This window comes from Heptranchias perlo, chromosome 17 (assembly GCF_035084215.1).
Source record: "Heptranchias perlo isolate sHepPer1 chromosome 17, sHepPer1.hap1, whole genome shotgun sequence".
Classification (NCBI taxonomy): Eukaryota; Metazoa; Chordata; class Chondrichthyes; order Hexanchiformes; family Hexanchidae; genus Heptranchias; species Heptranchias perlo.
Genome location: NC_090341.1, coordinates 54,357,190 through 54,381,667, shown reverse-complemented (window position 1 = coordinate 54,381,667; position 24,478 = coordinate 54,357,190).

Sequence of the window (24,478 nt, the reverse complement as noted above, 5' to 3'; positions counted from 1 at the left end):
ACGATCGCTGCAGTTCCTGCGAAATAAACTTACGAATGTACTTACTGCAGATTCTATGGCGTCGACTTGCGTGATTTTGAACTTTTAAAGAATTATGCACAATCAACCCAGCCTCTGAACAGGATGAGTTGATTTGCATGGAAATGTCTGTGAGAATAGAAGGCACGCCCACAAAATCTGTCAGGAAGAGAAGTCACGACCACAAGCAGACTTCATTCATTTAAAGTTAATATTCTGGAAGTCATTGTAAACAAAAATTTTAATTTTTTTTAATAAAAAGCCAAAAAGATAATTGAATTCAATTAAAGAGACAGAAGGGAAAAGTAACAAAAACTTAAATTTAAAATGTTTTTTTAATGACCAGAAACTATTAAAATAAGGAGTAATATGAGACTCCACATTTTTAAAATTTAATTTTTAGTTGTTTGGCAGTCATTAAGAGTTATCGCGCTTTTAAAACTTAGTTTAGAGCTGGTATTTTTAAGCGTACCTTTTGGTGACATAATTAGTTATGTTCCAGCTGGGCAGATGAGCAAGTTTGCAATTTTTCAGTGATTTCTATGATTGTAGTGTGCGATGGCCCTTTAAATCGCAGCTGTCAAATCATTGGCAAACCAATAGGAGCAAGTTTACGATTTCCGCGTTTTAGTGCGCATGTGCAAACGCAGGAACTTGCTTCTTTGATTTGTCATAGAAAATGGGGAGCACTGTTGAGCTCCTCTGTTATTTCAGGAGTAATTTCTTCCCCATTATCTTTCAAAAGGGAATTGGATAAATACTTGAAGGAAAAAATTTGCAGGGTAATGGGGAAAGAGCAGGGTAGTGGAACTAATTGGGATAACTCTTCCAAAAAGCCAGCACAGGCACAATGGGCCAAATGGCCTCCTTCTGTGCTGTATCATTCTATGATTTTACGAATGGGCGTATAGTGGGCAGAGAACCATATTAGTACAAGTTGTCCTTGATTAGGAGTTCCATTTTTGGCTTGCAATTGGCATAGGATCCTTGTCTTCACTCTGAGGGTGGTGAACCTGTGGGATTCTCTACCATAGAAGGCAGTGGAGGCCAAGTCATTAGATGTATTCAAGAAAGAGATAGATACATTTCTTAATGCTAAAGGGATCAAGGGATATGGGGAAAAAGCGGAACCGGGTACTGAGTCAGATGATCAGCCATGATCATTTTGAATGGCAGAGCAGGCCCGAAGGGCCGAATGGCCTACTCTTGCTCCTATTTTCTATGTTTCTATGTTTGTCAGGTTCCTGGCCTTCATCGTTTTGTGAAACTTCAAGCTCTTGAGCCTGCTCGTCTTGGTCATCCTCCATCTGTATAAGATGAAGACCCTTTTTAATGGTGAGATTGTGAAGCATGGAGCAAGCCACAGTGATTCTGGAAACCCTTGCAGGACCATATGGTTGTGCAGACCCTCCCCCCATCATCAGTCCAAACACCTGATTTTGAGTCTTAAGGATCCCAGTAGTTTGCTCGATGACTAACCTTCTGGCGGAGCGTGCCTCATTGTATGTCAATTGTTACAGTGTTCTGGGAGTCTGCAGTGGGGTCTGGAGCCATTGCTGTAAGGAGTAGCCCTTGCCTCCCCCAAGCATCCAAGCAGAACCTTGGTCTGAGCTGGCGAACAGTCTTGGAGTACTTGATTGCCTTAAAATGAAAGCTTTGTGTCAGCTTCCTGGGTAGCAGGTATTCACGTTCATGCTGATGTGCTTGGCATCACAACTGACCCATACATTCAGCGAGTGTATCCCTTTTCTATTTACAAAGCAGATTAGATTTTGCAGCTGGCATGGATGGCTGCATGGTTCTTGTCAATGGCCTGCTGGACCCAGGGAAATCCTGCCACTCTGTTCACACCATTAAAAATCTTGTAGAATGAATGTGCAATGCTCAAACCCGCTCCCCAATTCAAGTGGGTTAGCACATGTTGTGCAGTGTCCATTCGAAATGTGATCCACTGAAACGTGCTATCTGCACATCTTCCCCGATGTAGCTTGAAAATAACCTGTGGCATTGAAATTGAATGCCACTGTCATCTTAGCTGCAACATTTAGTGCCAAGGCAATGTTAGATGAAGCCTCTAAGTCAAGGCAAGTAGCTAGCACAATTGTGTTATTGTCTCCTTAGAAAATCATACCCTTCTGATGCACTAACGTATTGACCACTTAAGATAGGGACGCCTTGGTTTGCAGAAGTAGCATGGCAGGATACAGATACACCTACGGTTCCTTAACAATCTGGTATCCCTGTGTGCTTCGTCCACATCCTTATCATACAACCTCTCAAAACTACAGGTAGAGAAGGATGCGTAGGAGAAAGTGAGCTGCTGGGAGTGGGTCAGTGGCTGCGAGACTCCAGAGATGACGCAAGCAAATATGGTACCCCCAGCGACAACCCTGTAACTTGCAAAGTCCAAGCTGGGCATTGCTTAACACAAAGAACTTCCAGACCAAACTGATGCATAAAGCGCAGTCCAAAATGGCCACCAACCTCTAGCAAGCTGGAACTCCACTTTCTGAAATACTGCTATTCATTTTTAAGTGTGCTAACCCACTTGAATAGGAGAGGGAGTTTGACCATTGCACAAGAATTTTAATGGTGTGAACAAGTTCTCACTGGGCATTTCAGGGGACAAGAAAATACCAAAACCTCTCCGGACAGGCGTAGTATTGACGCTAAGCCTCTCCAGTATGGTCCTCCCATTCTTGCTGAAACTGCTACTGTCATCCATTTGTTGCAGCACCTGCACAATGAGGCATAAACATTTCAGGATCAAAAATCTTTTGTTGGTGTCACTCCTGTCATTCTACACATACATCATTCCGGCTCCCGCCATCCTATACGTACATCATTGCTGCTCCGGTCATCCTATACGTACATCATTGCTGCTCCGGTCATCCTATACGTACATCATTGCTGCTCCGGTCATCCTATACGTACATCATTGCTGCTCCCGCCATCCTATACGTACATCATTGCTGCTCCCGCCATCCTATATGTACGTCATTGCTGCTCCCATCATTATACATGTACATGGTTCCTGCTCCCGCCATCCTATATGTACGTCATTGCTGCTCCCATCATTATACACGTACATGGTTCCTGCTCCCGACATCCTATACGTACATCATTCCTGCTCCAGTCATTTTATACGTAAAACATTCCTGATCCCGTCATCCTGTACATACAGCATTCCTGATCCCGTTATTCTACACATACATCATTCCTGCTCCCAACATTCTTTACGTACACCAGTCCTGCTCCTGGCATTCTATATGTACATCATTCCTGCTCCCATCATTCTATACATTCATCATTCCTGCTCCCGTCATCCTATACTTACTTCATTCCCTTTCCCGTCATTCTATATATATATATATATCATTCCTGCTCCCGTCATTCAAAATGTACATCATTCCTTTTCCCATCATTCTATGTGCACATCATTCCACATTTACATAATTCATGCAACCGTCATTCTATATATATGGGGCTCGATTTTAAAACGGAGCTGCAGGTGCGTTGGGGGCGGGGGGTGAATAAAATCATGATTTCCAGGAGCGGGCAGAAATCCCGGCTCCAACACGCCTAAGATCATGCACGACCCAGAGTACTTGAAATGTACATAAATCTAATTAAGAGTGAAGGCAAGCAATTTCAACACTGCCTCATCGTGTTTCCCGTGCTGTGTGAAACACGCCATGGGGCATGAGTCGTGTTTCAGCTGGCGGCCATTTGGACATTTAAATGCCTGTTTGACAGATGGGGATAAAAGGTGAGTTATTGCAGCAGGGCACTCAATTCTCTCAGACAAACTTTTGGCTGGGAGATCTTTGTGTTTAGACTGAACATTCTTGGTTTACACTCAGAATTGTTCTGTTTACACATACTTACCAACTTTTTTGTCCCCTCAAACTGTCACCATCAGGATGGGGGGGTGCGATGGCTGCATTCACCAGTACATCCGAGGACGAGGAACATCACCATCCTCGCCAGGCACGGCATGCACTTCCTCCACTTGCAGCTCCACAACACAGTGCTGCGCCACAGGCACCTGCACAAGAGTACAGAGGGGAACATCAGAGACAGCGACGACGCAGAAGGCACTACCCTCATCAGAGGGTCTACAGACTGAGGCTCAGCTTCCTGGACCTCTGAGGAGCAGTGCCTACAGAGGCTAAAAGTAGTCGCCAGGTGGTCGAGACATCTGCAGCGTCCTTCATGCCTAGCTGCTCCTGGCTGGGTCTGGTGGCATCTCATTACCCGTCGCAGTTTAAGTGACCACTGCCCTCAACTTCTTTGCCTCCGGATCATTCCAGGGTGCCACCGTGACATCGCCGGGGTCTCTCAGTCGTCTGCACACAAGTGCATAAAGCAGGTCACCGACGGCTTGTTTCGCAGAGCCTCACAATACATCAACTTCCCCATGAACGACCTCAGCCAGAAGGAGAAGGCAGTGGGATCCCACTCTGTGGCTGGCTTCCCACGTGTACAGGGTGCAATTGATTGCATGCATATAGCAATCTGAGCACTTCCACACGAGCCAGGACTGTTCATCAAAGAAAGGGGTATCACCACGTGCTCAGCACATTTGTGACCACCGCAAAAGGTTTCCTCGCATGTGCGCCAGATTCCCTGGCAGCTGCCACGATTCATTCATTCTGAGGGAATCCAACATCCCACCCCTCTTCCACACACCAAACACCGTTAAGGGTTGGCTCCTCGAGGAAAGGGATACCCCCTGCACACCTGGCTCATAACACCTCTGAAGAACCCCATCAGTGAGCAGCACCTCGATACAATGACAGCCACATCACCATCAGATCTATAATTAAACATGCGATAGGGCTGCTCAAGATGCGATTTCGGTGCCTCGATCGTTCTGGGGGAGAGCTTCAATATGCGCCAGACAGAGTGGGTCGCATTATAGTAGTTTGTTGAGTCCTGCACAACATGGCGCAACAGAGAGGGGTACCAGTTGATGAGGCCCCATGCCCTCATCCACCATCCGCACCTGCCATCCACATTGAGGAGGAGCAGCATCAGCATCAGCATCAGCAGCAGGAACAGGAGGAGGAGCAGAAGGAGGAGCAGAAGGAGGACGAACCCATGGGCAGAGCAACGGCTCACCTGGCTGCTCGTGAGGCCAGGGAGTCAATGATATGTGAACAGTTCTCGTAAGATCAGAAAGTGATAAGTGTCCAGTCCTCAAGCCACTTGGAAAGAGCAGTGCCAACACCAGCACCCACCCCACCCCCTGCACAGAACAGTCCTGCAACTTCCCACTGTATAGTGACCCACTGGGTGGCATCAAGTGTTGCCGTTTATGATGAAGCACATGAAAGGGCACTATCACAAAAGCCAGTCAAGAATGGGCAAGTGTCAGAAGTGGTGAGAATGATAACATTTAATGTGACTTTAACAAAAAACAAATATAAATGAGAAACATGACAGTCTGTCAGACACACTGTGCATCCCCTTTGTGATCACAAAACCTTCACCTTTCTCTTCCTACCACTTCTACGTGGTGCATCCCCTGTGGCTGCAGCAGAGGTAGTGGCAGGTTGCTCATGTCCATGGTTGGATTGCTTAGATGCTTTCAGCCTACACCGTCTGGGTTTTGGAGCCCATGAGGGCCCCTCCAAAGACTGCTCCACCTGCACCTGTGCAGGGGTAGACTCGGCCACCTGGAGAGGAGGCAGCATTGCGGGTACTGGCCGAGAGGGGAACAACGGGTGAGACGTGGGAGCGCTTTGAGTGGCGTCCCCACTTTCACATCCACTACCTCAGAGATTCCCTCACGTCCCTGTGACACTATCTCAGAGATTCCCTCATACCTGTGCCACCATTCCACTAATGCAGGAGTCGGACTCCTCCATCCTCTGCGCTATTGTGGAGAGTGTGCGTGGCACCTGTTCCAGTACCTCACAAATGTGCTGCTCTCCCTCAATCATTCTCCTTTTAAAGGATGGTCCCCAGGGTTCAGCATCTGCGTTCAGCTGAGCAGAGCCTCGAGAGGAGTGGGCCCACCGATGCAGACTCTCCACAGCTGCCCCTGACACCAGTGTCTGCTCATGCTCACTTGTGTGTGGTGACTCACCAGGTGCCAACCCAACTAACTGAGACTAGGACCCACCGAGGTGTGAGTATCTGCACTGGTGGATGGCTCGCTAAGATGTGACGCTGCTCCATCAGAGGCCGGGAGCTGCTCTGAGGAATCTCTCTCCCCGTCACTGCAGTCGTTGAACGGCCTGTAAGAGATCAGAAGACAATATTAAGATCATCACAGATGTTGCGATGAGCATACTGATGTGTTCAACATGCCAATCATTGTTAACATAAATTCATGGTGTGTGTGATGAATGTTAAAGTTGTGTCACCAGACGTTTGTGGGGTGCCAGTCTCGGCGTCCCCGATGGACAGGCACCTGAGGGTGCAGCTGATCTCCAACGTCTCCTCCTCCGCCTCTGTGAGGACCACTATTTGTTGTGGCCCCATCTCCAGTCCTCGCCCTCTTGCATGCAATTTGTGCTCTCTTCTCCTAGAAGGGGAAAAAGTACAGACGTGTGAGTGAGTGACGGTGAAATGGCCAACCGATGAATGCATTGGTTTGGGTGAGGCTGACTGTGAAAGAGGTGCATCAGAGGGTGAGGAGTATCAGAGACATCACATTGGATCAAGATTGGGGTGAGTGGTAGTGGTGGGCTCACAAATGGGGAGGTGAGGATGTCGTCAGGAAGTGAAGTTAAGTTGAAGATGAGCCTTAAGTGGGTGTGAGGAGTGATGTGATGGAGTAGTGTTGGCAGTGCAGAATGATGTAGGGGGTGGGGGGTATTGTGCAACATGGAATGTAGGAGAATCAGTAAGTGTACTCACTTTTGCTGACCTAGTTAGGTCATTGAAACGTTTCCTGCACTGGATCCAAGTGCGGCAGATGTTGTTACTGCCAGTGACCTCCTCTGCCACCTCGAGCCAGGCCTTTTTGGTGGCAGAGGCAGGGCGCTTCCTCCTGTCGGCAGGGTGAAATAGTTCCCTCCTCCTCCTCACCCGGTCAGTAGCACCTGAAGTGAGGCATCGCTGAATCTTGGAGCAGCCTTGCACCTGTGCTGCTTCATTAGGTCTTCTTGGTCTTTATTCCAGCAAAATCCATTGGAACAATGGCCCTTTAAATCCAGACGCTCCAGTTGACAGCCTGTCATGCGGGTGCGCAGTCCGCCCACTGCGCAGATTTCGGACGACAAACCACGGTTAAGGGGCACCAATAAAGTCGCAATCGCTTGGGGAAAAGTAAGTTTTTATTTTTGCGTTTCCGTGCACCCATTGACCCCCTCCTGCTGCCATCCTGCCACCCTTTTAAAATCGAGCCCATGATTCCATGTGTACATCATTCCTGCTCCCGTCATTCTATACCTACATCATTCCTGCTCCCGTCATTCTATACCTACATCATTCCTGCTCCCGTCATTCTATACCTACATCATTCCTGCTCCCGTCATTCTATACCTACATCATTCCTGCTCCCGTCATTCTATACGTACATCATTTCTGCTCCCATCATTCTTTATGTACATCATTCCTTCTCCTATCATTCATCATGTACATCATTCCTGCTCCTGCTATTCTATTCCTTCATCATTCCTACTCCTGTCATTCTATATGTACATAATTTCTGATCCTGTCATTCTATATATACATCATTTCTGATCCTGTCATTCTATATGTACATCATTGCTGATCCTGTCATTCTACATGTACACCATTCCTCCTTTTGTCAATCTTTTGGTATATCTTTCCTGCTCCCGTCATTCTATCTGTAAATTATTCCACATGTGCATCATTCTTGCTCACGTCATTCTTTTGGTACATCATTCCTGCTCCCGTCATTCTATAGGTGTATCATTCCTGCTCCTATCATTCCATAGGAACATCATTCCTGCTCCTGACATTCAAAGTGTAAATTATTCCACATGTGCATCATTCTTGCTCACGTCATTCTTTTGGTACATCATTCCAACTCCCATCATTCTATACGTACATAATGCCATATGGACACCATTCGTGCTCCCGTCATTCTTTTGGTACATCATTCCTGCTCCCATTATTCTATACCCAATGAGGAGTGTAGAAGAGCATGCCAGGAGCAGCACCAGGCATACCTAAAAATGAGGTGTCAACCTAGTGAAGCTATAACACAGGACTACATGCATGCTAAACAGCAGAAGCAGCATGCTATAGACAGAGCGAAGCGATCCTACAACCAACGGATCAGATCAAAGCTCTGCAGTCCTGCCACATCCAGTCATGAATGGTGGTGAACAATTAAACAACTAACAGGAGGAGGAGGCTCCGTGAACATTCCCATCCTCAATGACGGCAGAGTCCAACACGTGAGTGCAAAAGACAAGGCTGAAGAGTTTGCAATCATCTTCAGCCTGAAGTGCCAAGTGGATGATCCATCTCGGCCTCTTCCCGAGATCCCCACCATTCCAGAAGCCAGTCTTCAGCCAATTCGATTCACTCCACATGATATCAAGAAACGGCTGAGTGCACTGGATACAGCAACGGCTATGGACCCCGACAACATCCCGCCTGTAGTGCTGAAGACTTATGCTCCAGAACTAGTCGCGCCTCTAGCCAAGCTGTTCCAGTACAGCTACAACACTGGCATCTACCCGACAATGTGGAAAATTGCCCAGGTATGTCCTGTCCACAAAAAGCAGGACAAATCCAACAACCGGCCAATTACCGCCCCATCAGTCTACTCTCAATCATCAGCAAAGTGATGGAAGGTGTCGTTGACAGTGCTATCAAGCGACACTTACTCACCAATAACCTGCTCACCGATGCTCAGTTTGAGTTCTGCCAGGACCACTCGGCTCCAGACCTCATTATAGCCTTGGTCCAAACATGGACAAAAGAGCTAAATTCCAGGGGTGAGGTGAGAGTGACTGCCCTTGACATCAAGGCAGCATTTGACCGAGTGTGGCACCAAGGAACCCTGGTAAAATTGAAGTTAATAGGAATCAGGGGGAAAACTCTCCAGTGGCTGGAGTCATACCCAGCACAAAGGAAGATGGTAGATGTTGTTGGAGGCCAATCATCTCAGCCCCAGGACATTGCTGCAGGAGTTCCTTAGGGTAGTGTCCTTGGACCAACCATCTTCAGCTGCTTCATCAATGACCTTCCCTCCATCATAAGGTCAGAAATGGGGATGTTCGCTGATGATTGCACAGTGTTCAGTTCCATTAGCAACCCCTCAGACAATGAAGCAGTCCGTGCCCGCATGCAGCAAGATCTGGACAACATCCAGGCTTGAGACGATAAGTGGCAAGTAACATTTGCACCAGACAAGTGCCAGGCAATGACCATCTCCAACAAGAGAGAGTCTAACCACCTCCCCTTGACATTCAACGGCATTGCCATCACCGAATCTCCCTCCATCAACATCCTGGGGGTCACCATTGACCAGAAACGTAACTGGACCAGCCACATAAATACTGTGGCGACAAGAGCAGGTCAGAGACTGGGTATTCTGCGATGAGTGACTCACCTCCTGACTCCCCAAAGCCCTTCCACCATCTACAAGGCACAAGTCAGGAGTGTGATGGAATACTCTCCACTTGCCTGGATGAGTGCAGCTCCAACACTCAAGAAACTTGACATCATCCAGGACAAAGCATCTGCAAGATGCACTGCAGCAACTCGCCAAGGCTTCTTTGACAGCAGCTCCCAAACCCGCGACCTCTACCACCTAGAAGGACAAGGGCAGCAGGCACATGAACACCACCACCTGCACATTCCCCTCCATGTCACACACCATCCTGACTTGGAAATACATTGCCGTTCCTTCATTGTCGCTGGGTCAAAATCCTGCAATTCCCTACCTAACAGCACTGTGGGAGTACCTTCACTACACGGACTGCAGTGGTTCAAGAAGGCAGCTCACCATCACTTTCTCAAGGGCAATTAGGGATGGGCAATAAATTCTGGCCTTGCCAGTGAAGCCCACAACCCATAAATGAATTTTTAAAAAACACATAATTCCTTCTCCCGTCATTCTATATGTACATCATTCCTGTTCTTGTCAATTTCTACGTACATCATTCCATCTCTTGTCAATCTATACTTACATCTTTCCATCTCTTGTCAATTTATACGTACATCATTCCTATTCCCGTTATTCAAAATGTACATCATTCCTGCTCCCAACATTCTATACATAGATAATTCTGTATGCACATCATTCCTGTTCCCGTCAGTCTAGACGTGCATCATTTCTGCTCCTGTCATTCTATACGTACATCATTCATGCTCCCGTCATTCAAAATGTACATCATTCCTGCTCCCAATATTCTATAGGTAGATAATTCCATATGCACACCATTCTTGCTCCCATTATCCCGTACGTACATCATTCCTGCTCCAGTCATTCTACAGCTACATAATTCCTGCTCCCGTCATTCTATATATACATCATTCCTGCTCCCAGCATTCTGTAAGTAGATAATTCAATATGCACACCATTCCTGCTCCCGTCATTCTATAACTACATCATTCCTGCTCCCGTCATTCTATAACTACATCATTCCTGCTCCCGTCATTCTACACGTACATAATTCCTGTCCACGTCATTCTATATGTACATAATTTCATATGCACATCATTCTAAATCTACATCATTCCTGCTCCTGTCATTCTACCGTACATCATTCTTGGCCCTGTCATTCTATACATACATCATTCCTGCTCCCGTCATTCCATATGTACATCATTCATACTCCCGTCATTTTATACGTACATCATTCCTATTACCATCATACTATCTGTACATAATTCCATATGCACATCATTCCTGCTCCCGTCATTCAAAACGTACATCATTCCTGCTCCCGTCATCCTGTACATACATCATTCCTGCTCCTGTCATTCTGTATGTACATCATACCTGCTCCCTACCATCAGCACTTTGGGAGAACCTTCACCACATGGACTGCAGTGGTTCAAGAAGGCGGCTCACCACCACCTTCTCAAGGGCAATTAGGATTAGGCAATAAATGCTGGCCTCGCCAGCGACGTCCACATCCCATGAACGAATAAAAAAATGTAGATCATTCCTGCTTCCATCATTCTATCGGTACATAATTTCTGCTCCTTGTCATTCTACACCTGCACCATTACTGCTCCCGACGTCCTATATGTACATCATTCCTGCTCCCGTCATCCTATACTTACTTCATTCCTGCTCCCATCATTGTATATGTACAGCATTCCTGCACCCGCCATCTTATACATACATCATTGCTGCTCCTGTCATCCTATGCGTACATCATTCCTGCTCCTCTCATTCAATATGTACATTCATTCCTGCTCCCGTCATTCTACACGTACATCATTCTTGGCCCTGCCATTCTATACATACATCATTCCTGCTCCTGTCATTCTATGTGTACATCATTCCCACTCCCGTCATCCTATGCGTACATCATTCCTGCTTCTCTCATTCAACATGTACATCATTCCTGCTCCCGTCATTCTACACGTACATCATTCTTGGCCCTGCCATTCTATACATACATCATTCCTGCTCCCATCATTCTATACATACATCATTCCTGCTCCCATCATTCTATACATACATCATTCCTGCTCCCATCATTCTATACATACATCATTCCCGCTCTCACCATTCTATACATACATCATTCCTGCTCCCATCATTCTATACATACATCATTCCCGCTCTCACCATTCTATACATACATCATTCCTGCTCTCACCATTCTATACATACATCATTCCTGCTCCCATCATTCTATACATACATCATTCCCGCTCTCACCATTCTATACATACATCATTCCTGCTCCCATCATTCTATACATACATCATTCCTGCTCCCATCATTCTATACATACATCATTCCCGCTCTCACCATTCTATACATACATCATTCCCGCTCCCATCATTCTATACATACATCATTCCTGCTCTCACCATTCTATACATACATCATTCCTGCTCTCACCATTCTATACATACATCATTCCTGCTCCCATCATTCTATACATACATCATTCCTGCTCCCACCATTCTATACATACATCATTCCTGCTCCCACCATTCTATACATACATCATTCCTGCTCCCATCATTCTATACATACATCATTCCCGCTCTCACCATTCTATACATACATCATTCCTGCTCCCATCATTCTATACATACATCATTCCCGCTCTCGCCATTCTATACATACATCATTCCTGCTCCCATCATTCTATACATACATCATTCCCGCTCTCACCATTCTATACATACATCATTCCTGCTCTCACCATTCTATACATACATCATTCCTGCTCCCATCATTCTATACATACATCATTCCTGCTCCCATCATTCTATACATACATCATTCCTGCTCCCATCATTCTATACATACATCATTCCCGCTCTCACCATTCTATACATACATCATTCCTGCTCCCATCATTCTATACATACATCATTCCTGCTCCCATCATTCTATACATACATCATTCCTGCTCCCATCATTCTATACATACATCATTCCTGCTCCCATCATTCTATACATACATCATTCCTGCTCCCATCATTCTATACATACATCATTCCTGCTCCCATCATTCTATACATACATCATTCCCGCTCCCATCATTCTATACATACATCATTCCTGCTCCCATCATTCTATACATACATCATTCCTGCTCTCACCATTCTATACATACATCATTCCTGCTCCCATCATTCTATACATACATCATTCCCGCTCTCACCATTCTATACATACATCATTCCTGCTCCCATCATTCTATACATACATCATTCCTGCTCCCATCATTCTATACATACATCATTCCCGCTCTCACCATTCTATACATACATCATTCCTGCTCCCATCATTCTATACATACATCATTCCTGCTCCCATCATTCTATACATACATCATTCCTGCTCCCATCATTCTATACATACATCATTCCTGCTCCCATCATTCTATACATACATCATTCCTGCTCCCATCATTCTATACATACATCATTCCTGCTCCCATCATTCTATACATACATCATTCCTGCTCCCATCATTCTATACATACATCATTCCCGCTCTCACCATTCTATACATACATCATTCCCGCTCCCATCATTCTATACATACATCATTCCCGCTCTCACCATTCTATACATACATCATTCCCGCTCTCGCCATTCTATACATACATCATTCCTGCTCCCATCATTCTATACATACATCATTCCCGCTCTCGCCATTCTATACATACATCATTCCTGCTCCCATCATTCTATACATACATCATTCCTGCTCTCACCATTCTATACATACATCATTCCTGCTCCCATCATTCTATACATACATCATTCCCGCTCTCACCATTCTATACATACATCATTCCCGCTCTCACCATTCTATACATACATCATTCCTGCTCCCATCATTCTATACATACATCATTCCCGCTCTCGCCATTCTATACATACATCATTCCCGCTCTCACCATTCTATACATACATCATTCCTGCTCCCATCATTCTATACATACATCATTCCCGCTCTCGCCATTCTATACATACATCATTCCCGCTCTCACCATTCTATACATACATCATTCCCGCTCCCATCATTCTATACATACATCATTCCTGCTCTCACCATTCTATACATACATCATTCCTGCTCCCATCATTCTATACATACATCATTCCCGCTCTCGCCATTCTATACATACATCATTCCCGCTCTCACCATTCTATACATACATCATTCCCGCTCTCACCATTCTATACATACATCATTCCTGCTCTCACCATTCTATACATACATCATTCCTGCTCCCATCATTCTATACATACATCATTCCTGCTCCCATCATTCTATACATACATCATTCCTGCTCCCATCATTCTATACATACATCATTCCTGCTCACGCCATTCTATACATACATCATTCCTGCTCTCACCATTCTATACATACATCATTCCTGCTCCCATCATTCTATACATACATCATTCCCGCTCTCACCATTCTATACATACATCATTCCTGCTCCCATCATTCTATACATACATCATTCCCGCTCTCACCATTCTATACATACATCATTCCTGCTCCCATCATTCTATACATACATCATTCCTGCTCCCATCATTCTATACATACATCATTCCCGCTCCCGTCATTCTATCCGTACATCATTCCTACTCCCATCATTCTATATGTACATCTTCCATGTTTTCGTCATTCTCTATCTACACTATTCCTGTTCCCATAATTCTATACATGCAACATTCCTGCTCACTATCGTTTCACATGCTCACTACTCACTTTGTTGTTGTTTCATATGGGCACTGTCTAACCATTTCGCATATCAGTCTTAAACTTTCTTACTATCACCTGATTTCCCATTCTCTTTGCACCTTCACTGTTATTGCGATTAATCATTTCTCAATAAAGAGAGAATGGGATCACAGAGACCCTTTGAAGTGAAACGTCATGAGGTATTTACCCCTTTCCCAGAAGAGAAATAAATCATGTTAAATGTAAAGTTCGAGCATGATGGAGGACACAGTGCTAACATTCTGTATTTCGAATTAATCATTTGCTGTGTAGCTTGCGGATACGTTTAAAAAACATTGAATACATGTTTTGTGACGTTGTTGTCAAACTCTTCATCTCCAGATATTGTACAGGCTGGATAAAAGCTGGCATTTTACTCACATCAGATATTGTATGACTTGACACCTTGACGTCTTTTTTCTGTGTCTGCTATAAATTGGGTAAGTTGTACTTTTTTAATATTCGGAAAGCTAGGTGAAGGGCCAAAGTCCATAAACATCACCAAGGCTGAAAGGACTAGAGGAGAAGACTAAGAAAATCAGAGTCAGCTATTAGATGACACCAGTCTAATGCAGGACTCAAAAAGTCACTCTACAGTCAAATCTGTGCACACAGTCACTGACAAAGCACAGTAACCCGTTAAGCATTGGTTCAGTTAACAGCCAAAGAACGTGTTACTTTTCACATAACAGATTTCCCTCCAGGATTAAAGGAAAGAACTTGCATTTCATGACCTCCCAAAGCACTTTACAGCCAATGAAGTGTAGTCACTGTTGAAATGTAGAAATCATGGCAGCCAATTTGCACACAACAAGGTCCCACAAACAGCAATGAGATAATGACCAGATAATCTGTTTTATTCAGATGTTGAGGAATAAATATTGGCCTGGACACCAAGCAGACTACCCTTCTCTTCTTTGAAATAATGCCATGGGATCTTTTACGTCCACCTTAGCGGGCAGATGGGGCCTCGGTTTCACATTTTATTCAAAAGAGCTTTGCCAGTTTCTCATGCTTCCTTTGTTACCTGCCTCATTACCCACCTTCTTCAGCTACTCACCATCCTCTGTGCCTCGTATATGTCTTTCATTTCTCTCATTATGCCTCCAATTGTCTCATGTTAATATTACTTCCGTCATTTAACCATCTTCTGCTTTCCACTTTAAGCACTTTACTGGTCATTCAATTTGTTTTCTTGTGTATTCACGTGTGATTTTTTCCCCCTTTCCCCATCCCTTTGTTCTGTTCCTTTTTATGTGCTGTTCACTTGTAATATCTTTCAGTTTTGACCCACCGATGCTGCCTGGCCTGCTGAGCATTTCCAGCATTTTCTGTTTTTGTTCCAGATTTCTAGACTCTGCAAATTTTTGTTTATATTCCTCAATACAAAATACTCTGTACTCACTACAATCAATAATACCTGCCACTACAAGTCATTTAAACTATAACATGCCACTTTGTAATGACAAATCTCCCATTCTACTGTACTCTTGAATTTAAGTCTATTAAATTGTCAACTGCTTGACAGAAGTGGATAAAGGCAAATAAAGTACTAGGTTGTATTAGCATACAGATAGAATAAAGTTCAGAAGAACACCTGTAGCAGCATGTGCAATCCTGATCACCTAATCATAGAAAAGTTATTACTCTCCTGCAGAGGATGATTCTGGGTATCAGGAATTGAAGGAGATGTTGAGAAAGTTCTTCTTGTTTTCTTTGGAAAACAGATGGTCTAACTGACGTTTTATACAACAGTGCAATACTGAGGGAGTGCTGCATTGTCAAGGGTGCCATCTTTCTATCCACTCAGGTGGATGTAAAAGATCCCACGGCTCTATTTGAAGAAGAGCAGGGGAGTTCTAGCAGTGTCCTGGTCGATATTTATCCCTCAACCAACACCACCAAAAACATATTAACCGATCATTTATCTCATTGCTGTCTGTTGGACCTTGCTGTGTGCAGATTATCTGCTATGTTTCCTATGTTACAATGACTGCTCTTCAAAAGTAATTCATTGGCTGTAAGGTGCTTTTGACGTCCTGAGGACATGAAAGGTGCCACATAACAGCTAATTATTTCTTTATGAAGTTTTCACTGGGCAGGTGAGAGTTAAAATTTCCCCCATTGTAACTCATCCAAAACATAGTTCTCACTATAACCCACCAAGCACTGTTTTGATTCGCCAAGTAGAATAGCGCACCTCTTTCTGTGCACAATAACCCCTCTGCAATAGAGCTCACCCAGCACTGTAACATATTCCACACAATAGCACACAGAAATATTATTTCTCCTACTGTAGAAAATGTAGATGTGACATTCTGAGCTTTGAATACGTGAGTAGCTAACATCAGCTTTATTAGTGATCGTCTCAGTTCATTGGGAAACCTTTCAGAAATTATCCATAGAATCTTTTGAGCTTGTCTTGATTCTCTAGCAGCAGCCTTGACTGGAAGCGTTCCCTGTTACAAGCATCACTCCAACCATTTAATTGCCTGGTTTAAATCAGCTTTCTGCCATATTTCCTCTTTGGTTCAGCTAAAAGAATTCAGTGTCAGCCATTCCATCAGCTTCTTTCCAGACCCAGGTGACATTTATTTTATTTATCTGAATCATTATTATATTTCTTCCTGTTGTGCAATCTTGTACTTCACTCAAGGGAGAAAAATTATCTTGCCTCTGTTTGGAAGTTTGCTTCTACGTTCTGCTATAGTTCCCTCCAATTTTCTCCTCTGCTCTCCATCAAGTGCTAGATTAAGCTAGGGTCCAGTTCCACACAAGCAGGCCTTTGGTGCTTTTCCCAAGTAACCATTCCGCCAGTATCCTGACTCGCACCAAATCCTGCTCACCCATCGCCACATTCTCCTTGACCTACATTGGCTCCTGGTCCCCAAACACCTCAAATTTAAAATTCTCATCCCCTTTTCAAACCCCTGCATAGCCTGGCCTCTCCCAATCTCTGTAACTGCCTCCAGACCTACAACCTTCGAAGAACTCGACTCTTGTTTAACCCCCACTCCCTTTGCCCCACCATTGGCGGCTGTGCCTTCAGCCATCTAGGCCTTAAGCTCTGGAATTCCCTCCCTAAACCTCTTTGCTTCTCCACCTCTCTCTCCTCCTTTAAGACACTGCTTAAATCCTACCTCTTTGACCAAGCGTTTGGTCATCTGTCCTAATGTCCCCTTCTTTGGCTCAGTGTCAGTTTTTGTCTGATAACGGTCCTGTGAAGTGTCTTCGGATGTTTTACCATGTTGTTGTTATGTGAGCACAGAAAGTGAGTGTCAGAATGCTATTGAACTGTGGATGGTATCACAGCAGAACCTAGTCACAAGTACAGGTGGCAAATACAGCAGTCAACCTGTATTGTTCAGCACACAATAGATGTGAGCTAAACACAGAGTGAGTCCCAGCCACAGTATAAAAGAAAGCCTTGCATTTATATAGCGCCTATCATGACCTCAGGACGTCCCAAAGCGCTTTACAGCCAATTAAGTACTTTTGAAGTGTAGTCACTGTTGTAATGTAGGAAACACGGCAGCTAATTTGTGCACAGCAAGATCCCATAAACAGCAAGTGAAAATGACCAGGTAATCTGTTTCAGTGATGTTAGTTGAGGGATAAATATTGGCCAGGAAACCTGACAGAACTCCCTTGCTCTTCTTCGAAATAGTGCCATGGGATCTTTTACATCCACCTGAGAGGGTAGACGGGGCCTCGGTTTAACTTCTCATTCGAAAGACAGCACCTCCAACAGTGCAGCATTCCCTCAGTATTGCACTGAAGTGTCAGCCTAGATTATGTGCTGAAGTCTCTGGAGTAGGACTTGAACCCACAACCTTCTTTGTTATAACTGGATAGCCTGGTGGTGAAGGATAGAATACTGGAGCCTGGTCTTCAGTTGCTTCCAAGCCTTTATTCACAGAGCTCCACACTTACACCCATACCACACACTAGATCAGCTCTCTTATAAATGGATACAAGAGAGTTCCCAATTGATACGCACCACCTGAATACAATTAATACCAATTGATACAAATCACATGGATACAATTAACAGATTCCCTTCTCTCTATTTAAATAAAATTAAACTTTATATATACACAATACAAACAAGAATTTCAAAAATCAAAAAAATTCCATACTCTGTACAACTTACACTATTCAAAGCATTGCCTTTCCAGCAGTGGGAGAATCCACTTGAACATCTGTATCACCCAGTTTCTCTTCAAAACCCCTGGCTACCAACCTCGCTTTAGCCTTATAAGTCCCATCTGCAAGGACTTTTTCAGTACAAACCCATCTATGCGACAGAGCTGGTTGACCCTTATCTGTTACCTCATAATAAACCCCAAATTCTTTCCAACTATCTAACTCCCTTTGTTTTGCCTCTCTTACTCGATTATCCTCAAGTTTATTGGCAGCCATCAAAACTTCATGATCATGAGGACTTCTGCTCCTAGTTCTGTTATGTGACTGGTCTTTGTTTCATTGTCTGACCTAGTCAAGCTACGTCTTCTACTTTCACTTTTATGTCTGTAGGGACTACTATTGTGAGCTCTCCCTCTTTCCTCTCTAGTTCATGATTGTTTTCTGATGTGAGATTCACTTCCAGACTCCCTATCACTATTTGTACTCTGCTCTTTTACCCCATTCTGCCAGTCAATGGACTTCGCTGCATGGCCATCATCCTGAACATTCAACCAATATTTAAACTTAACAGTAGCTTTGCCTGCACGTCCCAAAATTGTCGCATCCCTCCATTCATTAGTCCCTTCTGGAACATATGTCACCCATGTACCCACTTTGGGTAATTGTTCTGTGGATGTGATAGCTCTGTCACGTGTTTCTTGATCACTGACATTACTACTGTCAGCCCTTGATTTACCTCAATCTGTATCTCAGGAACCCCATCAAAAGAATCATGAACATCTGAGGCACAGGGTGCGTATTTTTTTTATTCATTCATGGGATGTGGGCGTCGCTGGTGAGGCCAGCATTTATTGCCCATCCCTAATTGCCCTTGAGAAGGTGGTGGTGAGCCGCCTTCTTGAACCGCTGCAGTCCGTGTGGTGAAGGTTCTCCCACAGTGCTGTTAGGAAGGGAGTTCCAGGATTTTGACCCAGCGACCATGAAGGAACGGCGATATATTTCCAAGTCGGGATGGTGTGTGACTTGGAGGGGAATGTGCAGGTGGTGTTGTTCCCATGTACCTGCTGCTCTTGTCCTTCTAGGTGGTAGAGGTCACGGGTTTGGGAGGTGCTGTCGAAGAAGCCTTGGCGAGTTGCTGCAGTGCATCCTGTGGATGGTTCACACTGCAGCCACTGTGTGCCGGTGGTGAAGGGAGTGAATGTTTAGGGTCTATCAATTGCTCAGAGTCCAAGATTTCATAATTAACTCCAATTAATTGTGAGGAATGAACGTTAACAGTTTGATTGCCATATTGGACAATGACTGTCTTACCATCATGGCTTATTACCTTACCAGGGCCTTTCCATTCCCTATGACCCTCTCCTTTATAGTATACAAAATCTTCTGAACTGAACTCTGTCTCAGATGGTCTAATATGATGCCTCAGTGTTCTACGAATTTTCTCTGATACCTCAACCTTGATAAAAGCCTGTCTCCCTGCTTGCATAGCATTTAAATACCGAGAAAAAATGGCACTAATTGTAGTACCTTCTGGAGCATGAGGATTATCACAAAGAACAGAAGCTAATTTGGGATTGCGTCCATAGACTAGTTGGTAATGATTGTATCCTTCAACCATCTGAAGAGAATTCTTTACATGAACTGCCCATGCTAGGGCAATTGACAATTTACACTCTGTTTGATCAGCCAAATTTTAAGCACCATGCTATCAATCACAGCATGATTCCTTTCACAAGAACCATTGCTAAAAGTGTTCTCAGCTGCTGTATTCATGACAATTATATTCATATTCTCACACATATCTCTGAACTCCGCATTAGCGAATTCACCTCCATTATCGGTCAAAAACTTTGCTGGTGTCCCAAGTCCAGTCTCTATCCATTTTTCCATAATATTATCTAGAATAACCTGCTTCTCCCTACTATATATTAGTGTAGAAATACTAAATCTCGTAGCCAGGTCAATAAAATGCGAGATGAAAACATTTCTGTCTTTGTCCCATACCTTTAGATCCATGGTAACTACCTCATTAAAGTCACGTGGTAATGGAACACTTACAATCAGACATGGGGCGTCCATCTATACTTCTTACAGATTTCACAATTCTCACTAATCTCTTCTATTAGCCTCATATGCTCCTCATCAACTGCACCTGCATCTTTTAGCAGGATTTTTAAATGTTGACAAGTAGGTTGGGCAAATTGTCCATGTAACTTTAAGTCAATTTGTTTTTTTCTCTCTTATCCTTATCGCCTGATGCCATAAATACTTATCTAACATGTTGATAAGAAACATCAGGTTTTATTAAGGGGATCCAATAATGCCCTGACTGGATAAACTGCAAATCAACCGATTTCCCAAAAATGATTGCCTCATCATGTTCCATGTCAAGTTTCATTTTTGCCTTTTTCAAAAGCATTGGTGTCTCACTAGAGACTACACCCATACTTATAAAATGACTTACTCCAGCCATCTTACATGGAATTACCACTCTTTTGAGTGACCTCAAGGTGTTGTCATCGCCAAACCTAAAACACGAAGAACTTTTATATTCCTTAACCTTGCGTCGATCCTCACTACTTAGTGAATCAAGATAACATCTTAACCAATCTGCCCCGCATACAATTGAAGCACATATACTACCTAACACCGCACAATTAAAAGAATCCACGAGTAATACATTCATCACAGGATTAAAACTCCTTGTGGCCAGTATAATCTGTTCTGACTCATCATTATTTTCATCCTCATCCTCAGAGCTACTTTCTTCATGCATCATTTCAAAGACCCTGTGTCTTTGCTCTGGGCAATTAGCCTCATAATGATACTTAGAGTCACACCTAAAGCATCTACTGATTTTGCCTTGGGTATTCCTGGGATTCAGTCGCCCGATATTACTGTCTTCTGTTGATATAACTAGATTTGCTGTACCTGTTTTCATCACTAATCTGGCTGTCTTTAATCCTTCCGTCATAATGACGCTTGTGTCCGGTCTCTTGAAAATTTTGAAACCTGGTCTGGTGCCTGTGTTTAGTATCTGGAAAATTTCAAAACCTGGTAACCATCAAATTTTCTATTCTTTGTGCCACAGCGGAAGGCCTCATTTGTTCCATAAAGGATGTCGGGAATGAGTGTTTCCCCAGGAATATTTTTAAAGCAGCAGACATTTGATCCAACAGAGTCTCCTTTTCCAAAAACTGGATGCCAGTTAGGACCAGTTGCCTGTCCATATGAGACAGCTTAGCACAATCTAGTAATTTAAACGCTAGTACCGATCCAGGGATTCCCAATTTGAACTTTGTCAATCTTTTGTACAATTTGTTAAAGTCCATGATATACTCTTCCATTGAACGACCGCCCGTTTTCCAAAATCTATCAAATGCTGACCAGGCCTCATAAGCATTTAACAGGTTATCTTTCTTGTAGATTTGATCCAGAAATTCTATTAGAAAGGTAAAACCTTCATCATTATCCAAAAGATCTGCATCCATCTCAGAAAATACCTTACTTCTGATTTTACTTCGTTCAGGAAGTGACAATGCCAAGGCCATGCCTTGTTTTCCCTTTGGCGGAGTAGTAGCAAGTGTTCACATTTCAACTTCATTCTTCCACTGGTCATACAGTTCAAACTCCGAGAACATCGGAAGGAAATCATACCTCGATGATTTAAACTTGCTTTCTTCCATTTTCCACAATGGCCACTAGGCTTTCAAGTTTTTCTTCTTTATGTACAAAAACAAATCGTAGTTTCCAACCTCCACCTTTAGGCAACCATTCTCTGCTATTATGTTATAACTGGACAGCCTGGTGGTGAAGGATAGAATACTGGAGCCTGATCTTCAGTTGCTTCCAAGCCTTTATTCACAAGCACCACATTAACAGCCACACCACACCCTATATCAGCTCTCTTATAAATGGATACAAGAGAGTTCCCAATTGATACACACCACCTGAATACAATTAACACTAATTGATACAAATCACATGGATACAATTAACACTTTTGACTCAGAGATGAGAAGCCACGGCTGACACCTTTAGTATATAAGTACAGTAAGCAAGTACCGTGCTAAAACAATAATTTCTAGTCTTCCTTCTCACCTATTTACTTCCATTGTAAAGCAACCACAGATGCAATGGAGAAGAGAAGGCTCCCTGGGGGTCACTACTTGTACAAAGTACTCCCTTAACTGCAAGTATAGATGTAACATCCGCCTCCTGCTGCTCTTCCTTTGGCACTGATCTCACTCCACTCTCTACAGCATAATAATTCAATTTTCCTGCACCGAGGAGATCATGGTGACTGATGGGATGGCTCACTAGAGCGTGTGGGCATTTGAATCTGATGCTGCTAGATGGCATGGTTGCTTCTGTCATTGAAAACTGTCACAAAAACACTATCAACTTGGTTGCAACGTCAGTTGGGGGGGGGTGGTCACATACGGTATTATATCAATTAGAATTAGGAATGAAGTTAGGTACTAATTGTATTTATTTAAATTCAGTACTTAGAATACCATACAACGTAATTACCTTTTTATTTAAGATTTGTTGTTGATTTTTATCACTTCTTCATGAAAAATTGGAAACCAAAAATGATTTCAGAACTTAAAACAGTCAAGCTCTGTGTCCTGCACTGTCAATTTCTGAAATGTTTTGAGCACTTAAGGCTAGTTTTTTCAATTGCTACTGTACCCCCGCCAGTAATTAGCGTTTCTCTCTGCGCTATTTTAGTGCAGGTTAAAATAATCAGGTTAATGGCTGCTTTAAAATAGTGCATAGAGAAATTGGGGTAGATCTTGACTTTGTGCGATAGTGTAAAACAGGTGATAGCAAATCGGCAGCCCGTTATCTATCTCTCCCGATTTTTATTTCCAGTGACTTCAATGGAAATAAAAAATCAGGAGAGATGTAAAACGGGCTGCTGATTTGCTATCATCCGTTTTACACTGTCTCACAAAGTCAAGATCTACCGCATTTGGTGCAGGAGCAAAAGCATCCATATAGGAACCATGCCGGTCAGAAAATCAACCTGATAAAGGCAAGAGTTGCTCTAGTGAGTATGTGCATGGACATCATGCTGTGGTCAGTAAATCCAGCAAAATGCACTGAAAAAAGAGCATCTTTATGATTTCACTGGAAAGAAAAGAAAGTCTTGCAATTTATATAGCGCCTTTCACAACCTCAGGACTTCCCAAAACAATTTACAGCCAGTGAAATATTTTTGAAATGTAGTCACTGTTATAATGTAGGAAACACAACAGCCAAATTGTGCACCGCAAGACCCCACAAGCAGCAATAAGATAAATGACCAGCTAATGTTTTAGTGCTGCTGGTTGAGGGATAAATATTGACCAGGATACTGGGTAGAACTCTTCTCTTGCTCTTCTTCAAAATAGTGCCATGGGATATTTTACATCCATCTGAGAGGGAAGACTGGCCCTTGGTTTAACGCCTCATCTGAAAGACGGCACCTCAGACAATGGAGCACTCCCTCACTGGAGTGTCAGCCTGGATTTGGTGCTCAAGTCTGTGGAGTGGGGCTTGACCCCATGACTTTCTGACTTAGAAGTGAGAGTGCTACCTAGTGAGCCAAGTCCCATACTACTGCACTCAAGTGACTGCCTAACATGTTCTCATTTCTTGGAGTGGAGCTAGAACCTACACCTTCTGGCTCAGAGTCAAGATTACTAGGAACTCAGCCAAGTTGACATGATTGTATAAATATTCAAAATGAATTATTTGTAGCTATACCAATTTTAGCTACTAATTGTAGCTATGATGTTGGATTGGGTAAAATGATCAACTCCTTGTGTGCAGTGACTGTTAAGAGACCTCAGATAGTACTGTGTATACTGATAGCACATTGTAGTACTGGGCCTAATAAACCCTCAGTGATACTTTTAGGATCTACCATTAACATTTATTTTATGC